The sequence below is a fragment of the Microtus oregoni genome, unplaced genomic scaffold (assembly GCF_018167655.1).
Source record: "Microtus oregoni isolate MIOR12 unplaced genomic scaffold, Mior012 000036F_ref0000092, whole genome shotgun sequence".
Taxonomy (NCBI): domain Eukaryota; kingdom Metazoa; phylum Chordata; class Mammalia; order Rodentia; family Cricetidae; genus Microtus; species Microtus oregoni.
In genome coordinates this window covers 4,245,745-4,261,781 of record NW_024543095.1, presented here as the reverse complement: position 1 = coordinate 4,261,781, position 16,037 = coordinate 4,245,745, and the positions used below count along the sequence as shown (strand labels likewise).

General features: G+C 47.9%; 1 protein-coding gene across 1 annotated transcript in view; it reads left to right on the top strand.

Annotated features, from left to right (window-relative positions):
• The window catches only part of LOC121433066 (calpain-13-like), an 86,886-nt gene extending 86,106 nt beyond the window's left edge, over positions 1-780 (top strand). The window contains exon 23 of the mRNA XM_041631304.1: positions 681-780. The gene's annotated coding sequence lies outside the window, so the exon portion shown is untranslated. The remainder of the gene's footprint in view (positions 1-680) is intronic.
• Positions 781-16,037: the final 15,257 nt, after the last annotated feature.

Below are 16,037 nucleotides of genomic sequence, written 5' to 3'. Positions count from 1 at the left end.
CCTCTTCCTTCATGGCTTGTGGTGATGATTGAGTTTTCAAATTATATGTGTTAAATTGAATTCTTAGTAGAAGATAAATCTAAGAAGCCTGAAAGTCAAATGTTTAGGTCTTGAAAGAGGAGACCAAATGGGAAGGAAAACTGGGGCTCCTAGATGCCGAGGGCGGAGACAAATTCTAGCTGCGGGAGAAATAGCTGTGCAGGGTTGTCACTCACTGTGAGCCACAGACACTTGAGAAAAGCCGTTCATCTGCGGAAGTCCACAGCCAGCGGACTGGGGCCCGCGGAGGGCGGAGGGCAGAGGGCAGAGGGGAGAGCAGAGGGCAGAGCTGCCTTTCTGGTCTGCCCTGGGGAGGACAAAACAGCCGCTGACTCCAAGATTCTGTCATGGTGCCGCAAGCAGGCACGCACGGAGCCAGGTGAACTGTGGCTTGGATTCCAGCTGTGGGCAGAGCGGGCAGATGAAAAGTGGCTTCTGGGGTTTTAAAGAGAAGAGCGTCCCGTCTGTTGGGGGGACCATGTGAGGGGCCAGTCACGCTCTCAGGAAACGCCCAGGCTTGCTTTGCTTTGCTGGTCCACACAGCGGGAATGGGGCTGGGCCTCCAAGGTTACTTGGCGAAAGGAACAGTTTCTTTGTTCCCCTTGGACCTTTAGCCTATAAGTGTCCATGTCTTTCTCTAGGATAAGCTCCTGGTGGCCACTCAAGGAACTGACTTCCTCCTCCTCGGAGCGGTGCCACCCCCTGTGGTGGGTCTACAGTTAAACATGGCATTTGAAATGGAGTCAAAGATGCCTTGCAAGAGACTGGGCCGAGTTCCTAGCTGAGTCAGGCTCTGATAAACCCAAGGCCACTAGATCGTCCGGGCGCTTTCAGACGTCAGTAGCCACTTCCGGGAAAACGGAGCAGGATGTGTCCGCTGTGATAAAGGAAGAAGCCTATAATCCACTCCGTCCCTTCCCACCATCTCTGTGGATCCATTTCTTGGGGAAAAAAACAGACTGGTGGCGCTGGTGACCCAGGAATGGTCTGTTCAGTGTCGTTTGCCAGTAATCACATTTTTTTTGTACCTATATGCTACTTATTTCACAGCTAAATGGAGAAATAAAATGTATTCCCACAAGGGATTCTTGGTGTGAAAGTAGAATCTTACATCTGGTTTTAAAAGTACAGCAGGGGAAAGGCAGTCTAGCCAGTGAAGGAGGCGCCTTCCTCCTTGTTCATTGTGTGGTCCTTGGGTTTCTCAGAAGGAATAACCAGGCCAGACCGTACTCCGGAGTATATGCCGGCTAAGAGCTCAACTCTGGAAGCATCCCCCAGTGCGGGGTGGTATTGGTTATTTTCCTCATCTATATGGCGGAATACCTGATACAACAACCTCAGGGAAGAAAGGTTTATTTTGGCGTAGTGTATCATGAGATTTTAGTCTACTGTGGTGGAAAAGGAATAACAATGTTCATAGTGATTGGAGCATGTGAGACAGGTTCCTCACACCATAGTGGACTAGGAAGCAGAACTAGTAAGACCGGAACCTAGAGCCAGGCTATATAAACTTTGAAACCCAGCTATCGGCTACATCCCCACCACCTGAGCGTCCCACAACCTCCAAGAACAGCGCCACCTGCTGGAGAACAAATATTCATTCCCCACATGAGCTTCAGGGAGACCTTTTGGGTTTAAACGGCAATAGAAACAGCAAGTGTGTGTGGAAAGGGCAGGGAGATGGAAACCCTCCCGAGTGTGACTTTGTGAGAAGACCCCATTAAAAAAACAGATGGCGTGGGCAGGACTGATCCATCACACACACACACACACACACACACACACACACACACACACACACACTCATGCCAAGAACAAGGTCACCTTTTGGAAGTGACCTCATCCAGGACATAAATAACACAGGCAACCAATGTGCGCATTGCACGGTGTTCTTGGTCATTTCGTGCCTCCTGCATGAAATGTAGAATAAAATAGCGAATGGCTGAATTTCCCTGTCCCATAGATCTTTAACATGAAAACATATCAGGCCTGGGGGTCAACTTAAGCTCTGGGAAAACCCCAGGAGACTGAAGGATGGGACCTTCTTCTGAACATCTGTATAGTCCAGCACTCCTGCCCTCTTGGCTGCCTCGGCCACATGTTGCCCCGTGCCCCTTCTGAGTCTGTTAGGGTTTGAGGAACCAAGAAAGAGCGGTTCACTTTACAGCCATTGGGTCAACAGTGACAGCCTAGGGGGTTGGCCGAGCCTCTTTTGCAGTGACTAGACGGGTGTCCACAACCGTTCAGGCCAGCTTACTCCCCTCAAGGCTCTGTCTGGGAGCCAGGCCTTAATTTTCTCGTTAAAGTAGCAAGATATAAGGGGAGAGGTTATTTGGTCAGTTGATTGAAATGCTGACACACAGAGCCACCTAGAGCTCCAGAGGACTCAGGGAGGCTACAGTGGCCATGACAGGACTTATAGACCCTTCCTGCCTGGAGTTGGGTGATCCTTTACCCCAGGCCCCAGCAGGGGACAGGCCAGCTCGAGTGTATCGCTGCTGTACCTTCTCAGGGTTCTTTGTGTCCCTCAGCAAAGGTCAAGAAAGGCCCCGATGCAAGGACGGTGTGATGCACTAGAAACTTCAGGTGCTCGCAGTCCCGTGTGTCCCATCTAATCACAGCCAGATTGTCACAGTGCCCTGGTGACAAAGCCTCTGCAATTGCCTTCTGCCTTTATCGTCCATGGACCTGGAGGCAATGAGAGCAAAGTTCGGCTTCATTTCTGCTTGAGGGAGAAGCAAAGCTTAAGGAGTCCCTCTCCTCACCCCACCCCAAAATAAACAAAGTCACTGAGTATACAGTTTCAGCTGCTTTCTGGAGCTCAGCTTCCCTGGGTAATGTGACTCCCTCTTCTGCCTTCCAAACACCACATAAGTGCATCTCGACAGCAGGACTGCAAATGTATCTGGAACTCTCTCTCTCTCTGCAAAGTCAGTTTTAGGCTTCCAGCCCTTTCTATCTGGCAAAGACTACAGAGAGGGGTATAAAGTGTGCCTGATGCCAAGAGATAGTCACCTGCACAGGTGGAAGGGAAGATGGAGAGAAAAAAGGTGAAACAGAGGGTGGAAAGACCTGGAAAGGGGACTTGAGAAAAAAATGATAGTCAAGCCAAGGAAGCAAGGCAGGAGCAATATAAGCAATGCTGGAAGAGATAGGGCAGAGTGGAAAGCAAAGAGGAGTGTGGGGGAGGGAGACAGGCATGCATGAAAGCTGTAGGCATGCTGCAGGTGAAGCCCACCCCCACCCATGTGAAAAAGAATGTGGACCTGCTCGTCACTCACTCACCAGACTTACTTAACTCTACAACCATCAAGGCCAAGGCTTCTGCACCGTGTTGTGAACTAAACCCATCTGGAATAACTCGTCTTCAACACAAAACTAAAGTCTTCAAAGATTCTGATTGAGAAAATTCTAACCCGGGCCTGGGAATCTGAATTTTAAAGGCTCCCGGGGAATGGATGTAGCCCTTGAACAACACATCGGGAACCCTTGCTCTTCAGTGCCATTGAATGGGGTGTCTGCCCCGACTGTGGCAGCCAGATGGGGCAGAAATGTCTGGTGAATTCAAGCATAAGGTTCGCTCTGATCAGAGACCCCACCCCCACCCGGCTCATGACACAGGCTGCTACCCCAGAGAGCACAAGGGTCCCTAACACCGCGACTCACTTTCCCCTTTCCTTCTGGCTTGCAGAAGGAACTAATATCCTGGTTGATTTTCTTGCCCTAAACAAGCTAATTAAGCAATAATTCTAACAGAATCCATCACTCTGACAAGGTTGTTGATCAATGGTCGCCCAGCCAGACCCAAAGTGCTTAATATCCCAGCAGAATGGTCAATAATGAGAGCAAGGGCGGCTGGCGGCTGCGGCAGAGCAGGTCTGGCCGCTTCAGAGAGGACGGGTGCAGAATGGGCAGTGGGGCCCAGTTTCGCAGACCGGGTAGAAGGCAGAGGAGGAAAAGGAAGATTGGCTTGGGGGTACACGGACGGGAGTTACTCTAACCTCGGGCAGCTGTGTCCAACATTTTGACACCGTGACATGTGGTTGTCATCTACAAATGTGTTTGGACACATTGGGTTGCTCTCCTGAGACCTGGGTAGCCCACATACATGATACTTTATATCCTTCCATCTGAGACCACAAAACGTTCTCGGCATATAAGCCTGAATAACGCTGGATCCTCGAATGACTCCAGGCAAGTCAGATGAACACACGGTCGCTTCTTTGGTTTTGCAGCCGTACCAACTCCATTAAGGTGAGACAGGCGGGATGATACCTTTGAGAGGCAGATTTCAAGTCCAGACTGATAGACCTTTTCATTTTCTTCACCCAGAACATTATCGCAAACACTCTGGTCCCTTAGGGTCTTCAGTGTTGGGAAACCTGTCCTTGATCAAGCAGAACATGATGAAATATTGCTCCCTGGTGGTCACAGTTGCAGCTTCCACTCTTCTACCTTCCTAAAGTTCTGCCCACTGTGAAGATTTCCCTTTAATGGCGTCTTTTAGGGTTGTCCCAGCTGGGGTGGAAATGCTGCAGCTGTCCACTTCTGGGCGGGGCCTGCACAGTGTGCAGAACCATCAGTAAGCCAGGCTCCCGTCTTCTCTTTCTCAGTCAACTGAGCATAGGACACACCCCATGAGGCTACAGCTGCATGGTTTAGAGCAGAAGGCATTGTAACAGGAGTGGAAAACACAGACATTTGGGCAACGTCTTCATGTGACTTGTTTGTGTTCTCAGGACCTGCTAGGGCCTGAACATGTATATACCACTTCCATTTGGTGCGGGATTGTCTGTGAAACTGCCGCGTCATCTTTGAACTCTCTGTCGTTTTTTTTTTTTTTTTTTTTTCAGAAAGAGTGGGTGGTCTTAGCAAAGCACCCTTGACCAAACTGAGGGGCAATGACCTGCTGCCTAGCTATGGTGCCCCCTCATACGTGCACTGTATGTCGATCACATGCCAGGGCATCGGTACACGTGCCCAGTTCTGTTCCGTTACAAAGAGCACAGCCTACAGCAACTGCTCATTGGATGGTAAGAGCACAGTTGTTGGAGCGGAGTGTAAAACAGGGGACACAGTGGAGTAGACAGAGCCTTGAACCTCCTGGCCAAAGGCTCAGGTTTACTCTTTCCCTACTCAACTGTATGTCTTAGAGGAACAGCTTTCTATTTCTGGGCCTCTTCAAAAATTACAACTCTGACTTCAAGATCTCTAAGGTCTCTTCCATACGACAGTGTTAAAGGAGCCAGTTCCTAGTAGTCTAATCCACATTGAGGGCAGCCGATAAACCATAAAAAAGACCCCTGGCACCGCAAGAGTCAGAGACTAACACTGTCCGGGGAAGTAAGACAGACAGTGTTCTTTCCCCACAGGGTGGGGGCAGATGTGTCTCTGCCTTGGATGTTCATGAACATAAAAATGACAAACCCCTTCCAGCTATCTGGAGCTGGCCATCAGCCAGCTTTGCTTCCTGGACAGATGCTGGTGCATCAGTGACACCTAGTGGTTATCTCTGGTAATTACTCTCCAGCCCCACTGCTCTGTCCAGCAAGTAAGGAGGCTGCCAGAAGTCCAGTCCCAGCCATGGCTGAACCCAACAGCATTACCTCACAGTGTGAGCACTGAGGGGCTAATGTAAGCTACGTCTTGAAACTGTGCCTCAGTCTGGGTTTAATCCGTTTCTTCGATTAGTTTGGCCTGGCCCCTACATCCTCCCCTTGTTCCCCAAGATTCTCCAATGTGTATAAAACAGAGTTCTTACCAGTTAGGAGTAACCCAAAATCCAGTAGGGGAACCCTGGATTTCACCTATATTATCATATATCTGTCCATACCCATCTCCACATGACTGTGTAACAGAACCGCAGAGCTGGTAATTAAGGGAAGATATTGCATGGGAAGGCTTCCCTCCATCCCAGATGCCAGATGCTGCAGTGAGGAAGCAACAGATACAACTGGGGAAAGTCTATCCCTAGACCACCGCGGAGGTCCTGGGGAAAGTCTATCCCTAGACCACCGCAGAGGTCCTGGGGAAAGTCTATCCCTAGACCACCGCGGAGGTCCTGGGGAAAGTCTATCCCTAGACCAACACAGAGGTCCTGGGGAAAGTCTATCCCTAGACCACCGCGGAGGTCCTCGGGAAAGTCTATCCCTAGACCACCACAGAGGTCCTGGGGAAAGTCTATCCCTAGACCACCGCGGAGGTCCTTGGGAAAGTCTATCCCTAGACCAACACAGAGGTCCTGGGGAAAGTCTATCCCTAGACCACCGCAGAGGTCCTCGGGAAAGTCTATCCCTAGACCACCGTGGAGGTCCTGGGGAAAGTCTATCCCTAGACCACCGTGGAGGTCCTCGGGAAAGTCTATTCCTAGACCACCGCAGAGGTCCTGGGGAAAGTCTATCCCTAGACCAACACAGAGGTCCTGGGGAAAGTCTATCCCTAGACCACCGTGGAGGTCCTCGGGAAAGTCTATCCCTAGACCAACACAGAGGTCCTGGGGAAAGTCGTCTATCCCTAGACCACCACGGAGGTCCTGGGGAAAGTCTATCCCTAGACCACCACGGAGGTCCTGGGGAAAAGTCTATCCCTAGACCACCGCAGAGGTCCTGCATAGAAGGAACCCATAAGAGCCCTCCCAGAAAGAAGTGAATTGAGGCTCTTGTTAAGGATACAAATTCTAGAGTCTCCATAGCTTCTGGCAGTGTGTGACCACTTTCTGTCATGAAATCACCTTCTAAAGGTGAGAGCCAGTACTGCCATTTCAAAACGCCTGCTGTGTATTTGTCAGAGTCCCTATTGGGAACAAAAGTCACACCGGCAACTTGAATGAGGGGAATCTAATTCATGCCACATGCAATTACCAAAATAAAATGCTGTTGACTTCTTCAAAGGAATGAAGTTGGAGCCGGGGAGGCTCTCTGATGTGTACTGGAGACACTCACTGGAGCAGGGACCTGATACTCCCATGAGCTGATGGTTATCATGCTAAGCCTTGCAATGTCTCGCTGGCTCCCTCTAGTAATGAAGATGAGTGTTGCATGAGTAGGGAAAGGAGATATGTACACAGGTGTGTCAAAGTCTGGCATCATAGGACAGATTTTTGGGTTACAAGGCAACGCTAGGCCCTGTGCTTTGTATGTCTCTCGTGAATTTATCATGATGTTGTTTGTAAATTTTTGAACTAGTTATTTCAAGCCATTCTAACATTGGAAAAACACGAAAAACTAAGAGAAATAACGTGACCATACAGCTGCTGAACTGATGTTTAAACTGATATATGTGCAGATATCGGGAGTGTGCATTGCCGCACTCTGCCTATAAAGAATTTGGGGCGGTAACATTTTTAAAGTTGGAGCAACCAATGAGAAAGAGTTTATTCCTCCCTTCCCAATTCTCCTAGCCCTAACTTGACTCTCCTTGGAGAGAAAGACCATGAGGCAGCCATCCTGAGGGTGCACTTGACACTCAAACCAGAGTCACTGGGGAGCTTTGTGAAGAGTGTTCTAGGCCTGCTCTAGATAGACCTGGGGTGCTGATGGAAGCCTGGAATCTGCATTTAGCCCCACCCCCAAGTCACTGCTGCACCCCAGGGAACGATCATCACTCCCCACTGGACTAGAAGAGGCAAGTAAAGCATTACCCGCTGGGTTCTAGGAGAGGAAGACGGCAGGCACCTCGCGGGGAGACTGGCAGCAATAGCTGGTATCTGCAGTGGGAATCCAGTAGGGACTGTGGTTGCTTTATGAATGATGAAGTTGTAACAACTCTAATGGAAGCAAAACGGATTGTTCTTTGTCGGACTGGTAAACCAGAGAACTGGGCCTTGAGACGCCCTGGCTTTTGTCTGGCAGCCCCATCTGGCGTACTTTCTAGATGGGAGGTACCTCCAAGGGAGAGCATCTTGCTCAGGGATGAGGGCTGCCAGTTGCTGAACACACCTGCGGAGTAATAAGAATCATGCTGTATTTTCTGATCCCTAAGCACTCTTGGTGGACTTATACCACAGTTATCAACTAAGGACACATGCTTGCGAGCTGAAATGGCGGAGCATGGGTGACGGCTGCAAAGCCATACTTTCTACTGCTCTGCACAAATGTTGAGAAAAGGCGAGTCTAGGCTGGCTGCCCTCAGACCAGTCCACATGGGGTGAGCACTTGCAGGTGTGAATGGCTGGACCACCCACCAGGAGGCAGAGCACCCAGAAATGTCCTAGAGGAGCAAGAAAGAATATTTACCCTATACCCCGAATCTTCCAGGTATTTGGAGATGAGGGCCAGACAGCCTTCTTATGGGACAAGGATGCAACTCAACAGAAAAAGACACCCACCAATATTATGTGTTGTGTAATATTGTTTTCAGGTGTGTGACTTTTGTTTCTGCTGCATTTGTTTAACTCTGAGAAGCTGTGTTGTGTGCCTGTCTCAAACACCTGATGGTCCTAATAAAGAGATGAATGGTCAATAGCAAGGCAGGAGCAAGGATAGGTGGGGCTAGCGGGGAGACAGTATAAAAGGAGAAAGAGAATGAGCAGGAAGAGAAAAAGAGGAGGACATCAGGGGTCAGCCACCCAGCTACACAGCCTGTCATGGAGAAAGAAGTAAAGAAAGGTAGGCAGAAATAGAGAAAGAGAAAAACCAAGAGGTAAAGGCATTTGGGATAATTTAAGTTAAGGAAAGCTGATAAGAAATTAGTGAAGCTAAGGCTGGGCATTCATAACTAAGAATAAGCCTCCATGTGTGATTTATTTGGGAGCTGGGTGGTGTGCCCCCTAAAATGTCAAAAGAGTAAAATATCCCACAACAGTTATGATATCGGATCAGGAGTCCTGAATCACTGCAGGAATGCTTCCAGCTCCAACCTTCCAATGATTCTGTCTGCTTGCCAGCCCATGCTCCATTTGAGAAACCCCAGTGGTGGTGGGCTCACAAACAGAAGACCACTTACTACAAAGGACAGCCAAATTAGGTGCATCTGTGGCCCCACAAGACTGTGGCCCTCCAAGGTGGCAGCTCTGTCCAGCAGCCAGCCTAGGCTTGTCACATGGTGACCCTCATCAGGAAGCCACAAAGTTGAGTATAACATTCTGAAGATCCAGCCTGGGATCCCTGCCATCTCCTGCTGTGTGACCTACATCATAACTTCTGGTCCCAGCTGCCCTCCTCTGTAAATAGACATTAAAACATACAACTGCTTATCACATGACTTGAATCCCCAAGGTGATTCACAACAGAATCTATGAAGTTTGGGGGATAATGAGGTGTCAATGTCAGTCCATCTGTTGCCTCAAAAGGACCATTCTGGTGGGAGCTGCTGATGTTGAGGGAGGCTGTGGGGACACGGGAAGGAAGTCTACACTTTCTGCTTGGTTTTGCAATAAACCTAAAACCTTACAGGGAAAATGTATTCTTTACAGTGTACATCTGGGGAGATATTACCTCTGAAGGTTAATATGAGAATTATATAAGACAATGTTGTCAAACAACCTTGCCTGGTCTTTGTAACACTGTGAGATCCACAGAAGCTAAATGGTGTCTTATCATCCTCTTACAAGTCAAGATGCCCCATAGCAAGGGGGACACCTGGTTCCATCACATCTCCCACAAGAAGCCTTTGGGGTGAGGACAGGTATAAGAATCAAGGAGTAGACACCACCAGAGAATACCAAGTCCTTGTCTACCCCCTGAGTAGCCATCTGGCACACAGGCCTTCCCTTCACTTGTTCGACCCTTTTGTACTTCCAGGTGCCACTCAGAAAAGCAAAGAGAGAACAGGCTGGCATTTGGAGACTTGAATTTCAGGACTGACTTCATAGTTAAATGTGTGGCTTTGTGATAATCTCTTCTCTGGGCCTCAGTTTCCTTGGAATGGATTTCTTACTTCTGACACTGAATATGTTTTCAATCGCCAGCTATGAGCCAGGCAACATCTAAAGGTCCTTCCTCTGGTGATAGTGTGTGTGTGTGTTTTAAGTGATATGTCAGTGCACTGAAAGTCACAGAAAAACGCACGGAGCTACAGAAGCAAACATCTGCAACACCACCTGTAACATGAGGGGCCTGCTTGTTGGGGTTTCTGTCCTGCCCGATACCCAACAGCCAGCAAGCCCCAAAGAAAATAACACAGAGATCTCCATAAGTTATAAAACTGATTGGCCCATTAGCTCAGGCTATTTATTAGCTCTTGTAGCTTATGTTAACCCATTATTCTTATCTATGTCAGCCACATGGCTTGGTACCTTTCTCAGCTGGGTAGATTACATCTTGCTTCTTTCGTGGTCTGGACACCCAGTCTCTACTTCCTGTCTGGTTGACCCGCCTATACTTCCTGCCTAGCCAATCATCATTTATTTAAAACGTGATTGACAGAATACAGACAATTCTCCTGTACCAACCACCTGCCCCGGAGGTGGTGGGCTTCTTCCCTCACTTGCTCTCTGAATCTGCACCGCTGTGGGGCTGTGAATGCCAGTGCGTGTTTGCATCACACTTGAATAGCATTGAGAACAGCATGGCTATGATCTACCATCAGTTTCTGTTCACTACGGGTCAGTCTCCAGTCTCTGCAATGAGGGCGGCATGAGGCCAGGACCGGCACGGATGCATCCTGGACCACACATCTGATTTCACATGTGTCTCTCTTTTTGACCACACCTGTCTTTCCTGCCAGATGCCTACGTTAGCCCAGAGCCTGAAGAGCTGTGGTTCTCAACCTTCCTAACGCTACCACCCTTTAATACAGTTCCTCGTGTTGTGGGGAACCCCCCCCAACTGTAAAACTAATTTTGTTGCTACTTCATAACTGTAATTTTGCTGCTGTTATGAATTGTAATGTAAATATCTGTGTTTTCTGATGATCTTAGGCGACCCCCGTGAAAGGGTCACTCAACCTCCCAAGGGGTCATGACCCACAGGTTGAGAATCACTGCTGTGGCGGGATCCAAAGCTTTTCTTGGGGGAGGTACAATGTAGAGGAACACGTATGAATTTTGGTTCTAATCCTAGATCTGTCTTTTACTTGCTGTGTGGTCCTGGGAAGGTATTTAGCATCTCTGGCTTCTTGGGGCTATATCTCCGTCGTGGAGAGGACCGATCTGCACCTGAGACAGTCATAACGACTGACTGACGGCTGTGATGCCTCTGCCCACATACGCAGAGTGACAGAGCAGTGTCACTTCATTTAGTGACGGGCTTACTTGAATCATTAAATGGAGCAAATCATGTCAAGCGTCAGGCCTGTGCCTAGATAATTATGCTGGGTCTGTTAGCGTGATCAACATCTTTAATTTTCTTATCTTCGGTTGATTTTATTTCTTTCCCCCATGACCTCCAGATGGCAGCATGGGCCACAGAACCAGAGCTTTGCTGTATAGGCAATACTGCTTCACAAATACAAATACAAATACAAATGCTGGCGGGACCAGAGTAAAAATTACAAGACTGTTTGTTGGGTTCTTAACTATGCTCGAGATGTAGGGAGCATTTTGCTCAAACAATGTTCAAGTGTTTTGGCTTACTGAGGAATGAAAGGGATTTCTGATAGGAGGTACCCCTGACAAGGAGAACCAGGAACCAAACAAGTCCCGTCTCCAAGACTGCTGGCCAGGTTACTTGTTCACCATACTGGTCTTCTCTGTGAGTGTAGCATCCTCCTTCACTACTGAGGAGAGTGAGGCAGAAGGACCAGCTCCTGGAAATGTCCCATCATGCAGGGCATGGACCAGTAAGAGGCTTGGCACGGCCATGGAAAAGCTGGACCCCTGAATAACCCAAGAAAATCACTTTCATTCTCAAAATTATCTTTGCCAAAAGCCAAAATGGATTGTGGAAAACCCCTTCAGCGCTCTGCTGAGCATCCTTGCCCACTGAGCCCTTTGGCCACTGCATTGGAAACTCAGCCTCTAATCCCTTCACCCTGAATGTTCCTGGGGAATGTCTCAGCTGGCCACATGTACAAACATGGGTCCACGCTGGGGCTTCTGGGGACAGCTGGTCAGGCTGAAGCCCACTTGTGATCATAGCCGCTCTCCCTCTTGCCTTCCTTTCTCTTCCCATGAAAGCGGCCTAGGGCAGCACCTCAGACCTGGGTGTGGTGTTTCTAAATTGGGCTTACTGCCTGTTGGAGAAGAAGGCACAGCTCTCTCCCCACTGTGCTCTGATTGGCTCTCAGGATACTCATATGTGAAATTAGGACCTCAACTGAGAAGAGCTATAGTGTTATTTTGAAACAAAGCTATGAAGACCAAGGTCATTTATGAGGTCCCAGGAAACTGATGGAGTCAGCTGTGTGTAGTAGTTTGAATAAGAATGGCCCCCACAGGCTCATGATTTGAATGCTTGGTCTCACCAGGGACTGGTATCATTTGAAAGGATTAGGAGGGATGACCTTGTTGGAGTGGGTGTGACTTTATTGGACAAATGTCGCTGGGGTGGGCTTTGGGTTTCAAGGGTTCAAGCCAGGCCCAGTGTTCCTCTCTTCCTGCTTCCTGTAGATCTGGAAGTAGAACTCAGGTACTTCTCTAGCACCATGTCTACCTGCATGCTGCCATGCTCCTTTCCGTGATGACAATGGACTAAACCTCTGAAACTGCAAGCCAGCCCCAACTAGATGCTTTCCTTCATAAGAGCTGCCATGGTCACGGTGTCTCTTTGCAGCCATAGAACTACTAAGACACTATGTCTAATCTATAGCATCCATAGCTGCTGTTTTCACCCCTCGAGGACCTCCAGCATCCTCCTCCCTCCCCGCCTCTGGAAGTATGGAACCCTGAAGGACCACAGCTCCTCAGAAGACACACTGAAAGACATGCTGGTATGGGCCATTGCTAGGCAGTTTCTAGATATTCTGAGCCCATCAATGATTTGGATGCACAGAGGCAGAGAGAGTTGGACAGAACCAACAGTTACAATGTGGCCTTTGAAGAGAAGAGATATGCAAGGCACAAGCACCATTGGACTTGGAGCTCAATGCCTTGAGAGAGGTGAGGGTAGAGGAATAGGGAGGTAGACACTGACCTGGGGCCACCCTGTATTCACACCAACTCCCACTGCACTAAGGAGAGATTTTCAGATGAGGGAGAAGGGGGAGGCTGCTCAGATGGCTCCGCAAACAGGGCAGTTAGTGTTTATTTTGTAACCCACAGAAGAATAAAATTCAATTGGTTCAAGCCCTGTGTAGCAAGGAGCTCGACTCTCCCCCTCAGATTTATGCAAATGCCCTGACTTCCTGTCCAGGCACTTAATCTCTGCTCTGGGACCCAGTGCTGGTCCCTCATCTCCTCCACTGCCGTCTTACTCACAGACTCCTCCTTTCCTTTACGGGACAAATAAAATGAAAGTGAAACTCCCACTCCTCAGAGCAAAAGTCCTCTGCATTGTCTGGAGCCATCCTCTGCCTAGCCCACAGCACAGAAGTGTGCCCTGGAAAACACTAACTCAGCTTCCACTGTACCCTAGAGATGTACCCTAAGCTGGCCTGTCCAGGAAGCTCAGACTGGACCATGTGGAAGTCCATGCTTCAAATCCCCCAGAAAAGTATCTTAACTCAGTTCCTAAAACCTCACCCATCTCCACCAAAAATGCTCACCCCTCTAGTCACTAAGGGACTGACCCCTACAGGAGGAAGGAATACAGCAGGGGACTTCATCCCTGATCAGCCTTCAAAGTAATTCAAAGACATTATGTCTATCAGTAATTTTCTTGGTTTTCAACGTAACAGAGATGCTCTCTCTCTCTTGCTCTCTCTCTCTCTCTCTCTCTCTCTCTCTCTCTCCCTCCATACTCTTATCTTAGATATGCAATCTCCCTTTTCCAACTATCTGTCTCCCCCTTAATGCCTGTGCTTAAATTTTATATTCAAATTTTCAAAATTGCGTGATAAAATTCAATTCTGCAAATAAATACAAAATGTAACGGAAATACTTTGCACACACTAAAGCGTCGCACAGTAGCCCCAGTCTTCTTGTCTGAATCTAGAGAAGGTAGAGGGCTGGAGAAAGCTTGATCCCAGGGAGGGTCTCTCCCGAGCTCTGTAAAGCCATCCCAGGCCCCTCTAACTTCTGAATAACCAAAGGGTGAATGCCAGTGTTTCTTTCGCCTGCATCAGGAAGGCCGGTTTAACTCTTAGTAAGATGGATGCAAATGAAAGCCACACTGAGATACTATTTCGGCTCTGTCAAATCGGTGGAGGAGGACATGCATCTCTGTTGAAAGCGCAAGAACAGGCAAATGCTCCTGCGCTGTGGAGGGGAACTGAACTGGGCGCAGCCCCTGCTGAGGCGAGTTTGGCAATGACTGGTAATACAGATGCACTTGTGTGTAGGTCCAGGAATAGCGTGAGTAGATATATATGCCACACATTGTCTCTGTAATAAGGTAAATGACTTTTAGTAACTAATCTAAATGGCCACCAAGAAGGGGGCAACTCCAGTGTTTCCAAATAAATAGCCCGTTCATATAATGGAATATTCTGTAGCCATTAAAAAAGCCCTTCACTTATTTATAGATGTATTTTATATGTATGAGTGTTTTCCATGTTTGCATGTATGTGTGGGCACCATATGCAGGCTAGTTATCAGAAGAGGGCATCAGACGCCCGGGAACTAGAGTTACAAAGGGTTGTGAGCCACCGTGGAGGTGTTGGCAACTGAACAAGGGCTCTTAACTGCTGAGCTATCTCTCCAGCTCGCAGACTCCTGATTTTAATTGGAAAGAGAGGCTGGAGAGATGGCTCAGAGGTCAAGAGTGCTCGCTGCTCTTCTAGAGGACCCAGGCTTGAATCCCAGCTGTCTCTCTTCTGTGAACCCACTTTAAGTACTCACAAGAGCCAATGGGAAGGGTAAGACCCACACTAGCCTCTCTCCTGGTTCAGATCTGGGAGAGAGGGGCAGTGCTGAAACAATTCTAACAGGACACTTTTCTAACCCTTCGAGGAAAAATAGGTCACTGGGGAAAGGCAACACATTTTAAATCTTTAAAACATGGTGGACACCTGTTGCAGCTGGGGGAGCGGGCAGAAGGAAAATCCTCCATCCCTGGTTGAGAATTGAAAGCACACACAGACAAGAGATCTGCACATGAAGGAGAGAAATATCTCCACGGAGTGCCAGAGTTCTGTTCAAGCCAGAATACAGCAACCAGACTGTCTCTCTTTTCCCAAGAACTAACTCCCACCTAAAATCCATTGAGTAATTGAGTAATGAGCAGCATCAAACTATTGTAGAGGATTTTTTCAAAGACCTAAAGCAACAATAACCACAAGACACAAACATTTTCTTGGTCTGTAAGTCAAAGGAAGGCCCTAAAGCTGAGATAGAACTGACATTAAGAAAAGTCTTTTGACCAATAAGACAATGTGAGAAAAATTAAATCTGTGGTGCACTGGGGGTAACCATAGAAACAACAAAGTTTGAATGCATCTTGACTCCTGATTTGAGTGTTCAACTCTCCATAAAGAAAGTCCAGTAAAATGTAAGGAGGCCTGGCCACTCCCGGTATTTACTTCAGTCCATAGTTTTCTACAGAAGATGCTCTGCCTTCAACAGCGGCAACACAGTTACAAAGCACACCATGAAGAAAAAATAAACTTGATAGATAAATAGATGGATGGATGACAGATAGGTGGATAGATAGATGGTAGATCAATCAATCCATAGATAGATAGATAGATAGATAGATAGATAGATAGATAGATAGATGACAGGTAGATAAATGATAGATAACTAGATGATAGATAGATAGATAGATAGATAGATAGATAGATAGATAGATGATAAATAGATAGATAAAAAGAATGATGATAGAAAGGCAGACAGACAGATAGATCCATCAACAGAACTAAACTTAAAAATCATGTAGATATTGAAACTTTCAGAGAAGAAATTTAAAATAACTATTGGTAATGTGTTAAAACTTTTAGCAAAAAAAAAGTAGGCAATATGTGTGTTCCAGATGGTACAAAAGAAAAGAGATACAAACTGTAGGCAGCAGGCAGTGGGTGGTGGG